Source organism: Cydia strobilella, chromosome Z, assembly GCF_947568885.1.
Source record: "Cydia strobilella chromosome Z, ilCydStro3.1, whole genome shotgun sequence".
Lineage (NCBI taxonomy): Eukaryota > Metazoa > Arthropoda > Insecta > Lepidoptera > Tortricidae > Cydia > Cydia strobilella.
Genome location: NC_086068.1, coordinates 55,647,286 through 55,662,698, shown reverse-complemented (window position 1 = coordinate 55,662,698; position 15,413 = coordinate 55,647,286).

The following is a 15,413-nucleotide window of genomic DNA, read 5'->3' as shown; positions in this document are numbered from 1 at the left end:
TGTACCGAGACCGAGACTGAGTGACTGAAATAGCAAGACACATTCGTACGTTTCCGTGAAAATACGATGGAAAATAATTAATTATGCACTACATCTGTAAACATGTATTTGAAGTCGACTATACATTCTAAACCTGAGGGCCTACTGCGAAAAATTTACTTATGCCTCCTCTATACCTCATTTTGTCAGAGTGTGAAGAACGTTTGGGCGTTTTCTAAAATAAATATTGCAAACCTGATTCTTTCAAATCTGGGCATTTTTGAGCTCATTCTACTCAGAATCGACAGCATTCTCCTTCCTGCCATTAAAAACATTGTCCCAAAATGCCAATTCCATTAGGTCACGTTTTAGTATGAAAACATTTTCATTTGTATGTGCGTGACGCGTGACGTAGTGGAATGTAAAGTGTTCATACAAGTTTTTGGAACATTTTTTTTTATCATCAGGATTAAATATGCTAGTGATTCCGAGTTGCAAGAACCCAAAAACACCAGGACCTGTGAAAATCAGGTTTTCAATATTTATTTTAGAAATAGCCCGTTTACCAAATGAATTTTGAAACATTTTAACGGTAATCAACGAGTTTGAACCTGCGAACTGTCTATACCATAGACCGTCTATGGTATAAAATATAGACCATCGGAAAACTGTGCAATAAATGAACACAAAGACGTTTCCAAAACTCTTCACTTTATCAACTTTATGCCAGCTGTGCTCGTTATTTTGCCTAATAAATACGTCAACCGACAGCACATATTTTTTATGCATTTCGTGCAACATTTCGCTGGTCAGACTAAAATAACTAAAACACACAATGGTAGTCTATGATTTTCACATTAGAAAAATGCATACAAAACAAGACTTTGGCACATTACTGTTAATAAAACACTTAAGGGCTCTCATATAATGCTACCTTTAAGGATTTGCCACACTGGATGCGTTCTGTGGGCAGCGGTCAGGTCAAACTTTAACTTCAAAGGTTGCTGTCAATGTTGTTCATACATAATGCGGGTTTGTACTGACCGCTGACCGCAGAACGCATCCAGTGTGGCAAATCCTTTATAGTCTACGCACATTACGCACAAGTTCTGAGGAATTGCAACTAAGCTACGCTTGCCCCCAACGCCCCGCGCCCAAATGTTAAACGCTCGTGCGTAAACATGCTATGGGGCATTTCCCGAGAATGTTGCTTACGAAATACTCTGCCTTGTATGACAGCTGAGCATTTTTTTCTGTAGTGATGCACTGGACTTTTTTTCCAAAATAGGTAAATTTGTGAGGTAAAAATGTTTCTCCTACTCAGAATCACGAGCTCCTTCGTTCTTACTACGAGGAAAAAAGCGTCCCAAGTTTTATTTTATCATCCCGTTACCATTTTTCAAACACTTTGCACGGCCGAGTACGGCGGTAACAAAATGCAAAGTAGGTACGTAAAATGTAGAACATTTTGGGACATTGCTTCTTTCCTGCGAGCATGGAATCAGCTCATGATTCTGGTCACAAATAACATTAAATTTACATATCCTAAAAAAAAGTCCAGTGCATCACAACAGTACAGTACCCATCAGATATATCGGAGCGGCCGAGGTGCTCACAAAGATCTGAACACGCTTCTGTTGTCAAGGCGTTGAGAGTGCATGTTCAGATATTTTTGAGCACCTTGTCCCTTTCAAGTTTTAATAATAAATATAAACATAACTATGTTCTTTTTGACGAAATAATTTGAATCTAGCGGGACACTACAAACGACAGGGTCGAGTGGAGGAAACGAGGGGAGGCCTTTGCCCAGCAGTGGGACACTAAATTAGGCTAGTAAAAAAAAAAAAAAAAAATTTGAATCTGAAGCACATTCTTTGCCTACACACTGTCCAACTGAATACAAAAAATATATATCTATACCCACAAGTCCCACAACAATGTATTTATTTCTTTTTTTTTTACATAACAACTTTGGTGCAGTCACAAAACTTAGTGGGACATGTTTGGACACTTCTGACGCAACTCGGTTCGAAATAGTTCGGTTCACCATACTAAATATATGGTGTACCGAACTATTTGACTACTTTGGTTGCTACAAAGTATTCGACGCCGAGTGTACCTCTAAACAACCGCAACATGACGATAGCCAAATAGAATATTGTCAGGGTGACACAATGTTGCATTTTACGCATTTTAGAAAAAAGTCACCTCTGTGGACAATACAATAAAAGTTAAAAATGTATCCCGCATGCAGGGGAGCAGCGTAAAAATATGTTTAGATTCCCTTAAATTTGCGATGTCTACAGGAAAGATGCGAACGTGTTAAGCATACCATAAAGTGTATGAACCAGTAAGTTTTGTGACCGACGCTGCCTATAGTGCCTATTGACAGTTAATTGAAATACGTTTAACTATGTATGTAAGTATAATTTTTAGTGTCACAACTCGAATTCAATTGATGGTCGAACTAAATGGTCATATAATGATGACAGATTTGACCTATTTTCCGTTGGTGACCATAAGGAAAAATATTGAAATATTTATTTAGTATTAAAATATCAATATTTAACAATTATATATGTGTTTTTAATGACGCTATTTATTTTATTTATTATAATTATATTTCAAATTGGAAGTGGCATGAAACGCTGACTTATTAGCATTATTAGCAATTGTCTACTTTGAAAAATAATTGAGAAAAGAAATAATCTATAGCTTCTTAAATTATTGGTTTATATATATGACTGCATGATGAAAGGCATAATACGAGTGATATGTTTATGAAACGATGCTAAAACGGCCCGGTCACGACTTTGCGCGACCGGCGGCGGCGGCTGCGTCAACCATAGGTTACCACCTAAGAAAGGTCCGATCGCTGTGTTTCGCTCCAACCTATGGTAGCCGCCGCTGTCGCCGCCAGTCGCGCAATGTCGTGGCCGAACCGAAAGCCAGTTTCATAAAAACATCACACGAGTGTTTTAATGCCTAATTATGTACAGTTACATACACACATAAGCTCTCTTCGGCACAAGGCGCGATAGGTCACCAATGCGTTGGTCACACCTCAGACCTAGTTAAAAATGCACTCAATGAATGTACAAGAAGGGCTCGTACGGAAAGAATGGCGACGGAATGTGAAGCTTGCCACCGACCCTGACAGTCATAGTCATTTATTTATAATATTTTAAATATTACATGTAACATTATATGACGACCACGGCCGCTCAGTAGGCCGAGCACATGATTGGCGCGACAGTATCTCGCCGCGAGATAGACTACCCGTCTTTTACTAACTGTATGAATTAAAGAGGGATGGGTAGTCTATGTCGCGGCGAGATACTCTCGCGCCAATCATGTGCTAGCCCGGCTGACAAGAGTGTGACGACAAAGAAGAAGCTCTCTATGATGTGTTAACCGCACTGTTACGACCGCCATTAAGATTAAGAATTGTCAGTTAACTGTGTGGACGATGTCACATGTCGGCTAAGAAAACATTTTTCTAAACAACCCACGCTTATTTTACATTGCAAATGCCACTACGATATTTTTCAAAAATATACTATGTTTTATATATGTTATTTAGCTTATATTTTGAGAATCGTGTTTAGATTAGAATTGAATAATATACATATTATAATAATCTATCTAATGAAAGCGAATGTCTATATAGTCAAATTGTACCTAGAATTTTTGTAAAAAAATTTACAGTCCGTCCAAGTCTGCACCGATTAAGCAGCGACAAAACAACAGCGATTTCAAAAGGAATTCTCGTTTTCAAACTTTGTCGTTTGGGTCAAAAACGTGGTCCACAATATGCAAAAAGTCCAGACTCAAGGTTTGCCAATGAGCAATGGAACGCAGCATACTGGGTGTTCGTAGAACCGAACGTGTTATAAACACAGAACTGCGTTCCAAAACCGGCATTGTGGATGTGGGAATGAAGGGTGCCAGCTAAAGTGGGACTGGGCAGGGCACTGCCGAATGCATCCGGAGTGCTAGACCAAACTATCTGGATCGACACAGGATGGATCGAAATACTTGACGAAAAAAAAAATCAACAACAAAATAAATATCGGCTATTGTTCGTTTACAACGTCGGACATTTTCGAAATAACCTGGACCTTTTATTGTCCTTTTTACGTCAGCAATAAACTATTTAAAGCAAACAACCTAAACAAGATGTATATGACAGCGCAAAAATATTAACGCGTTTACATTTTAAATATATTTCGTTTACCGTAAACAAAATTTCGTGCAAATCATACATTTATTTTGTCCATTTATATCGAAATAGACCAGCGGGGCTAAGATGGACGGCTGTCTATCATTTGTCACCATACCTATCACGCTCTAACAAGTACGTGACGCATGATATGACAAGTGACAAAAACGCGACCATGATACCGGTGCAGTTCTGCGATACACGCGCTTGAATTAGAGTTGCATATCTTAGTATATTTTACTTAGCATTAGTACAATCACTGTGTGGCAGTATGTGTCTACAATTAGCAAGAGAGTCCGAAGCATTATTTTAACACTCAGTAATCTATTATCCTCTAGCGAACACCTATAACAAATTACCCCCAAAGAATTTTCAAACCAATTTTAAATGGAACTCGGTTGCTTTTGTTCTGTTTCTTTCGATTTAAAACGAAACTTTAGTTCTATTTACTAATGGCGTTGATTCAATTTTGACTCCTAATTTTTCTTTTAGGCTGCTAGAGGATAAGTTAGGCCATGAAAAGGAGGATAAGGGCGTTAGCGTAGTTGTTGGGCGGCTGCACTTGTGTGTGTGTGTAGGTAAAATCCGTAGCACGCGTCCGCGCCAATTAAGCTCTTGCTTCCTAGAAATGCGGTGCCGTCATATAGCGGCCGTAATATCACGGACGCAAAAAGACGGCCGTCTTTCCGGTGACACGTGGAAAGTTCCACGGCGTCATAACACACCGTCGGCCACCAATCATTTGTTCAAATCTCACTGCATTTGAAACTCATGTTGCACGTCGGTCCGATCAAAGAAATTATAGAAATATCTATAATATAATTATAGAAATAGCTTCACCGCTATCAAATAAAACGTTCACGAAACTATCGACACCGTCAAGATGGCCGTCATGCAAATGGCGGCGCCGCTTTTTGACGCTACGGTGTCAATTACCGCCCTCTAGGAAATCGCGCCATTTTGTTTACATAGACAACGTTCTGGTGACGTCATTCACCACTGTATTACGGAACCGCTTTCCTAGGAAACCAGAGCTTTAGCAACGCTCGTGCTATACGCTCACCCGCTCCGCACCGGGCCAGCTAAACTCTGATTTATAATTAAATTCCAATAATCTATACTCACTTTTTCTCTTTTCCGTATGTTTTAAGAAACTAAACAAAGGTAAAAGGATACATTTATATTTATTTTAAATGCTAGAGTATGCAAAAGGGAATTTTGAGTTTACTTTTTTACATATTTTCCATTATTACGAAAGAAAAAGGATCTGAGTGAGGTTAGTTTTTTGGAATTTAATTACAAATCAGAGTATAGCTGACGGCCTAAAGCGCTAAGCCAAATACGAGTATTATGTGTTCGAGACACGCGACTTTCTATGGAGTTTGAGTCTTTTATTCATATTCACATATCTCTGCTAAAACGTGAGACTACCCAACATATCATATCATATATTACATGCATTCTTAAACTCGTATTAAACGCTAACAGTAATAAATAGAGGTATTTACAAGGTGCGGAAGAGAAGTAACTAGTGAAGGAATCTTTATAAGTAAGCTAGCAAAAATATTTCTGTCTTATAGTTATTCAATATGCATGTGATATGCCTAAACTATGGAGGAAGGAAATATATCTTGGAACAGTATAGATATAACATTGTCATAAGCACTAACATGTATTTAGGATGTATGTATTACGATTTCTATCCCAAGCATAATGTTATATATGTAATAAAATATACATTTGCCATATATAATAATGTGCAATTATTAAATTCTACTTAACAATTATACATTTAAAAATAATTTGACTGCGGTGTCACTAACATACTAAATACACCTACGGGATGTAATTTTATATATCTGTCAATTTATTATGACAAAGTCACAAGTTAGCATTTTGTCATATTATATTCTATCTATATTTCTTTTATAGATAATTAAATACACAGTTACACGACAAAAAAAAACAAAGCAATTTCTGTTGCATCGATGGGCATATTCAAAAAGTACCATTTACTTATTCCAAAAATCCATAATGTTTATGTACTTCTGCGTTGTGATTTAAAAAAAATGCTTTTTTTTTAATGATATAGGAGACAAAAGTCTACTACCGTCAGACCGTAACCGATGGACACCCGCAACACCATAGGGGTTACAAGTGCGTTGCCGGCATTTAAAATGGAAGAACGCTCTTTAATTCAAGGTGTCTTGGTGTCCCAATTACTTCAATTTTAAAACTACTTGCCACATACATTCTGTATGTGTTATGCACAAAACACTTATAATTTATGAACTGCGGACATTTTAAGCACAAAAAAAGCTATACTCATCCTTTTCTTTTGGGTGCTAGTACTAGTGTAAGAAAAGATAGTATAATTCTTTCTGTCTATGTTTGAAATGAGAGAGTCTTTTGACAAACGTATACTTTACTTTTATCACTCAGTAAAAATATTCGAAAAAAGTAATTGGTACATTTTTCATGAAACCTGATAATAATAAAAAAATATTTAGGTCAATATTGAGTTATTGCGACTTACCTACTATGCATAATGGGTCAGTTTGTTAATAAAAAGGCTTACTTTGCACACTAATTAATATTTAAAAAAATATTTTTTTTAAAGATTACATTATTCCAATTGTCTATCCTCCTGAGACCCAGAAGCGGTTGTTATGTTTGTTTTTTTAATTTGGAACTCTTTAGTTACTATATAAACGTTGTAGTTGTAGTAGTGCACGGAGTACAACCGCCGTGGACACTCGTGCCTGAGGAAGGATTCCCGGCGAGTCGGAAACATGTCGCCAAAAGCGATTAAAAACAATAGTGAGCGAAACCGTACTGTTCTAAATATTTTATATAAAAGTTCAAGATAAATTGTGAAATATGTACAAAAATGTATACGCCTCGCGGCGCCTCACGTCTCTCAGAGCCTTTTCACATTGCCCGATCCGATATCGGATGTCGGAAGGTAGTAAGATGTAAGACATAAGTTATTTCTGTATTTATCTATTCATTTAATAAATCATTATTACTAAAAAACGATATATAACGCAAAAAGACGGACTTAATGCCATATGGCACTCTCCTTTTCATAGGCGCCTTCCGACATCCGATATCGGAAAGGCGCTTCCGATAATTTCAGTCAAGCGACTTTGTTTTATACTATGGAGTGATTACTTATTAAATGCATAAATAAATACAGACAAATAGATATATCTCACATTTAACAACCTTCCGACATCCGATTACCAATATGAAAACGCTATAAAGACAATTCTTCGTGCCGGCAAAAGTAAAAAAAAGTGTTAAACGTTATAGTAACACGTGCAAACAACGTTAAAACAGCTCATTTAGTGAAAATCTAATTTTAGTTTTTAACTTATTAGTACCTATTCTTATCTTTCCTTATAATATAATATACCAACAGCTAAGTTTCTTGTTCTTTAATATTAATAAGCATTTTCGCACATAAACACACACAATCAATATAATCTACACACTCCTTAATGAGGTAATATTGTTGATTTTATTGCCTAACATACACGTAATGTTACATAACCACATTTAATAATAAAAATGTAAATACTGATACTATATGCGAATTAAATTACGACGACGAATACAGCTTTAGCAAAGTATTATTGATTGTAATAGAGAGGTACCGTAAAATGGGGTGAGTAGAAGCAAAACTGACACTCAAACCTCGATAACATTTTATTTTTACTTATGCAAACTGAATGATGTACATAATAAGTGTTCCGGACGTTTGTATTTTAGTTTTTATTTTATTTTGGGTAGATCCATTTCATAACTTTGACGATAAACAGGAAATCCCACCTCACCCCGTAGTCCCTCATAATTGGGGTGAGATGGGTTTTCATACAAAGGTGGTTTTGGAAGATTGTTGGATCGATTTTTTTATTATGAGTATTACTATAGCTCCATTTTAAATTGGAATACATTATTTTCAAAGTTAAAGTCAAAATATTCTTTATTCAAATAGGCCTAGCAACAAGCACTTTTAAATTGTCAAGTTTTAAATATTACCTTAATCTAAATATCAGAGCAATTTTAATAACAAAACTTCCGTGAGACACAGACATATTAAATATATTAATAACGGGTCACTCACGTATTTTAAGTCGAAAAACGAGGGAGCGAGGGAGCGAGGGCGGAAGGGTGTAAACGAGGGTAGTTTCTCGCCCCCCCTGCCGCCATCGGCGCCCGCGCCGAGTCATCGGGCGCGGAGGGCTGCGGCCCGCAGTCTGCGCCGGTCCGTCACCGACGACGCAAGCTCCTGATGACGCTACTCGGTACGGAGTGAAACATGTCGAGCGTTTTCGACTTAAAATACGTGAGTGACCCGTTATTAATATATTTATTATATCAGAGCAATTTATTGATGCAGTTATTATTATTCTTAAAAACATTGAATTATTATAGATATGTCAAACTTAATAATAAGAATTTCACAAAAGGATCGTCAAAGGATTTTTGTAGCAGTAGCCTTAAAATCCCATCTCACCCCCTTTCATCCCTTCTCTCCCCATTCATAACCCAACTTTCCCCGCGAACCCTACTCACCCCATTTTACGGTAACGTCTAAGAAAAAAAAACATGTCACCTACTTTGATACGAGTAACCGTAACAGATGGCACTGTACTAAGCCCTACATTTTGTAGTCACTGTTACATATGTGTGCTCACGCACACATCCACCGCGCTAACTTACGATTACAAACGTAATTTTTTGTAACTAAAGTTACCGCATACGTTCTTCTCAAGGATCGTGCTGTGAGAAGAGCGTATGTGGGGCACCCTGGTGGAAAATGTCCGTCTGGGCGTCCCAGATACCGCTGGCCTGGCACAGAATAAGTAATAGTATTATCATACAGAACGGCCACCCACCGCCCCGCCCCGATTCGAATTACCTCGCCCCGCGACAGCAGATTGACGATCTTTTGCCGACCGCTCAGTACTGTTTTTAAGCAACTTACTCACACAATGACGCATGCCGCGTGTACAGATGTGCCGTTCACAGGGACCGGCCCGCTATCCCTTATCGGGGTTTTATAAGGGTATTGCATAAGGCTTAAGTCACCATACCCTTTGCCAGACGAAACCCTTTGTTTTGCTTTTTAAATTATATAAAGCTACCACATTTGAGTAATCGGTAGCCCAAATACCCTTACAAAACCCTTATCATCCGCTCACCAACACCTTGCATATTGCTTATAAGGGTTAGCCTTATAAAGGGCTTCCCTTTTAGCATATAAGCGTGCTAATTTAAGTCGTCTAACTTGTTCATAAAGCACACATTACTTCGAATCCGAGCGATCGTCGGCGGCGACGGCGGCGTTCTTTGACTAGGCACGTATTTTCTTTCCTTTTCATACACTACCGTAGATATATACTAATCCTGTCTCTTTCACGCAAAGGGAAACCTTTATAAAAAGCGCTTAAAGATAAGGGTAACCCTTATTAAGAGCTAGCCTTATTTTTGGTTAGCTTCTCGGTAAGGGTTAGTCAAAGGTAAGGGTATGAATGGGCTTGTAGTTCAAAAGGGAAAGTCTTTCAATGTGTTAGCCGTGTTTAAGTGTCGCCCATTGAAAGGGTTTTATCGCGGAAAGGGTTGTCCGGTCCCTGGCCGTTCACACAGAACCGCAATTAGAATTAGAATTAGAATTGTTTATTGCACTCATATTAGTATACAGTTCTTAAAACTATTTAATACAGTTCCACATGAACCCTGTAGGGGGCAATTGATTATTGATGTATAGCGTGTCCACACTGTCCACCCTGTGCCGCTGGAGTGACGTACTTGACGAAGCCCTAAAAGACCTGTCCGACCTCGGAATACTCAACTGACGTGAAATGGCGCAGAATAGGGCGGAGTGGCGCTCTCTTGTGTCGGAGGCCAAGATACTTTATGGGCCACTGAGCCAGTGAAGTAGCAGTTACCGAATAATGTACTGAGCCGTACAGCGCCATCACGTGTAGCTGTCAAATAAGAAGCACGAAATTGTCTTAGAAGTCTACTTTACTCAACTAATACGATCAATAAATCTTTGGCTTTAGAGAATCTAAAAATTACACAAAGTAAGCCTTTTTACACAAACGAAATCACCACGCAAAGATATGCCTATCTAGTCTAAGAATATATTTGTACTAAGTATTTTTTTAGAACTTTGTATTGCTTTAGTAGTAGTAGTAGTTAATCACTTTATTGTACAAAACAAAAATTGTTAATAAAAAAAAAAAAAAAAAAAAAAAAAAAAAAAAAAAAAAAAAAAAAAAATGTTATTGTTGTGTGTTGTTGTTGTGTTGTGTTGTTGTTGCTTTAAGTGCATTCATTTTATTATTTGAATTATTTCTAACTCTCATTGGAATATATTTCAAGTGAAGAGTGCAGAAGTAAAGTCAATATGGGTAAGTGTGGATGTGGTGCAAATGTAACTGGCCTTTGTACCGGGGTCTGTTTACACAATGATTATAGTGTTTAGTGCGACTTCATACATTTTCGTCACACTTGCTCAAAAAGAGCTTATTTTATGCAGGTGTACTGAAAGGTAAGTTTTCACATGGGAGTTATGGATTGTGAAAAAAAAAGTTATTTTTTAATTATTATTTATATATTATTTAATATTTTTGTTTATGTTTAAAAATATTTAATTTGATTAATAGCCGTTTATAATATTTTTACACAATTTTAAATCATGGCTGAATGCCGAAGGCCTTCGATACCTAACCTGTCAAGAAATGACAATATGGCGGACGAATGTTTGAAATGTCACCGTATTTAATAATTACTTCGCCTAAAAAATTGGGTTTTTCTTTGGAAGTGTGATGAAAACATTGTGTGCTTACCCCCCTTATTCTCAATGTACTATAGGGACCGTGCGCGTTGGAGGGTCTGCCATCTTGTGATCTGAATCGGAACCATAAACATGTACATCACATGTACATTGACACTTCACGCCAAAGCAAGTGCTGCCATCTTGTGGGCTACTTTGGAAGCATAAACTACATATTTACGCCTCGCGCCAAAAATCTGACGTCTCCTGTGCTGCCCCCTACAGTTTATGCACGCTTCCTATTACCAATAAACACAAGTAGCAAGTGTATGAACTCGCAATAAACACAAATCAATGTGTAAACAGGCCGCAATGTGTAGGCCGGCCAGACTTAGACCGCAGCCAGACTTATCTTGATATCTAAAGACGCCTTGAATTTACAACGATTACTGAAAACGCCAGTTCAGTTTGGGGACATAACACAAAAATAATGTTGTTTATACGCAATAATTAGCATTTGTGACGTTTTCAACCAAAAGGTACTACATAAGGTCGATTTCAGCATGAAGCTATATGAAAATAGCGCCTTATTGACAACCGACAATACCCTTTTGGTTGAAAATGGCACACTTAAAGAGAGAAAGGGCTAAGAGAGATTTGAGCAGTGTTGTCATGTAAAATGGAACAAAATTGTCAGGTCTAACTACTTTTTCTCTTCCTTACATCCTAAGTGGGGCAAGCGGGGAAGCCTAGTTCATGACACTTCCACACTATGATCAAAGTCAATGCATAACTAGTTTAGGTTCTATTAAAATTAACTTTTGCTATCAACTTTTAGAACAACCAATATAATGAGATGACCTATTCCCCGCTCACCCCACAGCAGTTGGCATGGGAAGGGGAATTTGATATATACATATTTAATATTAGCGCACGCCTTGGCCACATTCACTTGAAAATATATATTACTAGATGTACCCGGCGAACTTCGTGTCACCTATATTTATTTTTCTTTGCATTTTCCTAGTTTAGTCTTTCATAAGAACCTTCTGACAATAACAAACAATAGAAAAAAGAATTAGCGAAACTGTTCCAGCCGTCAGATAAATGCTGTCATTTTGTACGTGTGAAATCAAATAAATCAAATACCTTGCATGAAATTTGACTTAGTGATTAAAATTGAAAAAAAAAAAAACAATTTAAAAAGGTTTTTGTCAAAACTGATATTTTCATCACGTGCTGTTATCCCGTTTTGTATAAACAGTCACATACTATTCTTATAGATGATTCTAAAGAGCACCAAACTCAGTAAAGTCTATAGGTAGTTGAATCTATCTATAGGTACTCGTAATTACGAGATAATTATAAACATTTTTTTTTACATTATCTCGTAATTTTATTACGTTCACACAATCATAAAATTTCGATATTACACTTAATCATGTCATTTAGAAATCGCAACACGGAGCGTTCTATACGCTCATGAACCATTGCCATATGATACATGTGCTGACAGGCAAGCCAATTTACTGTATGTAAAAAAATAAAATAGAATGCTGTGTATATATACTAACCTTAGTTGTAAGGCTTAATACTGCTACCATAGAGTAACTTATACTAGAGCGGTACTGTCATAGTAAATTATGTAACCCCAATAAATTCACTGCCATCTGTCGACACACTTTAAAACTAAAAATGAAGATTTATAATAATACGATAAAATGTTTTTAAATATAGATAAATGATTTTTTTTATTTGCATTAATTATGTTTATGATTTTGACCCATGTTCTTTCACTGATATGCGTTAAAATTGTTAAATAACAAACGAAACCGTCAACGCCATCTATACGACTGTAGGCCAAAACTAGTAGCGCCCTCTGAACGAGAATCAAATTTTCTTGATTTTCGAGGCACGTTTTTTCCTTAGACTGTATCCATCTATTACGGAGTTATATCTATCTTTGCTGCTACTAACAAATGAAATTTATTATATAATTTAATATTAATTTTACATGTAATTTAATTGTATACGGACATGGTCTGAATTAAAGAATATTCATTCATATACCTGACAATCTGTAAAATTATACTTTTATATCACTTTAAAATACACATGGAGCCCGTTTAAGCTAACTTTGGACAGACTTGAATGTAACAAAGTGAAGCGTTATGATTGTAAACGTTATATTTTCATAGAAAGTTGACATTAATGATGTCATTGCCACACTTTGTACAGTAGAATCCGCTTATAATGACATCGAAGGAAAGTGACAAATACGTCATACTAAGCGGATGTCATATAAAACAGTTAATTAACTTCTTATTTTTGTTATTATTTCCAAATTAATCTCATATTCCTTTGTGAGAGATGAGTTTTATTAACCTTGTACCAATTATTCAACTTATCACTGAGAATCAAAACTTAAACGTCCTCGTAGGGAAGATGTGTGGACGGCCACGAAAACCAGTGAATGTGTCAATATAACCGGACATAATTTCATGAAAATAGGATTATAGTTTTTATGTAGGTAGTTTTAGGTTTTTAGGGTAAGTGATTTGTCACTATAAGCGAAGTCTTCTTATTAGTGATGTACCGACTATTGATTTGGCCGACTAGCCGACTAGCCGACTAATCGGCGCTCGGATGGCCGATTAGTCGGCCGACTAGTCGGCTAGTCGGCCAAATCCATAAATAATTTTCTCTCTTCAAAGTTTGCATTCGGATAGTCACTGCAGCAGCTTTGTGTAAGTTCGGATGCTTTGAAAAACATTTATTTTGCTCCTTGCGTCGCTTTGGCTTTTCGCGCGCTATTTTTGTACATTTGTTTTAATAAATGAAATGCACAATAGTGTAACTTGCTTAACTGTGCTCAAAAATTTATTAATTTGAGTAAACTGGGTATTAAACATTTGATCAATATTTGCTGTTTATTTAGTTTATTTACTATTTTTCTGTACCTAATAAGTGGCCGACTAATCGGCCAACTAGTCGCCGACTAATCGCCGACTACAAATGTGGCCGGATAGTCGGCTTTCCCGACTACTACATCCCTGCTTCTTATCCGACTTTTATATGAAAGAATTTTATATGAAAACTAAACTTCGCACAGTAATTACGTCATAGTAAGCGATTGGTCAGTATAAGCGGAGTCATAATAAACGGATTCCACTGTAATTGCAAATGGCATGCAGAGTTAGCTTGGTCGGTGTCTACCTAACTCATTATTATTAGAAAAAGGTTTTTATATCTTTTCCACTACCAAGCTAGCTACCAACTTTTACGGTATAACGTATATTTCCATGCCAACCGCTCATACCTACAGAACCACGCGTCTTATACACTAATATTTAAAGCATGTATACGCACCATTGAAACAACATCCCTAAGTGCAAAAACAACATACAAAATAAGAGACCAATTTACACACTAAATTAAATAGTTCAATAAAACTATTCTATGTTTACACACTTATCTACAGTACATTAAAAATATAACTTTACACTAACAAGCATTGTATATTTTAAGATTTTTGAGATTGCATTATTTTTACATTATCTAAACGTATTTAGAATTTTATTTCATCAGTATTTAAGGCCTGATATTGTTATTAGAGACTGCTACATTGTAAATGTACCATTTTCAACCAAAAGAGTACTTATTGTCGCTTGTCAGTAAGGCGCTATTTCCATATAGCTTCAATTAGAAATCAACCTTATCGACAAGCGACAATGTGGTACCTTTTGGTTGAAAACGTCACAAATATTGTTTATCTTCATACAAGCTACGTTCCGCAAAATAAGTCAATTAGACTGTTCTAATATATCCTCATAAGGCCCAAGGTCTAGTCAATAGTACTCATTACTTAAATGTAATTTAATACTTTTTCAATGGGGGATATTACTGCAATGTTTTGCCACCAGTGTAGCACTAGCCCCTTTAATAAACCATAGAGTAACTTATACATACTGTACCTTTAACAGGGTTTTGACAAATTTTCAGAGATAATAAAATATGACATTGATGCATCAAGGCGGTTTGTTTACAGAGTACCTACCGGGAAACGCGAATCCGAAATTTCGCTATCTGCCTCTTTATCGCTCGAATATGCAAGAGTGACAGAGATGTTAGGTAACGAAATTTCGATTTTCTTGTTTCGCGTTTTGCGTAATATTTCCTATTGGAACAGAGTTGCATTTCTTTTGTTATCTCAAAAGATATACAACAATATTTCCTACGCTATTAAATTATCAACAGGCATTTTTTTATACGGTAGGCCTTAGGAGGAGAATCGGGAGAATCGTATTTCGCGCACGAATATAAAAGAAGCGAAATGATTGACGAACTTTATATGAAGATGAACAATCTTTGATAATCATGACAATACTCCAATTACCCGCGTAAAGGAATACAGTCAAAAAT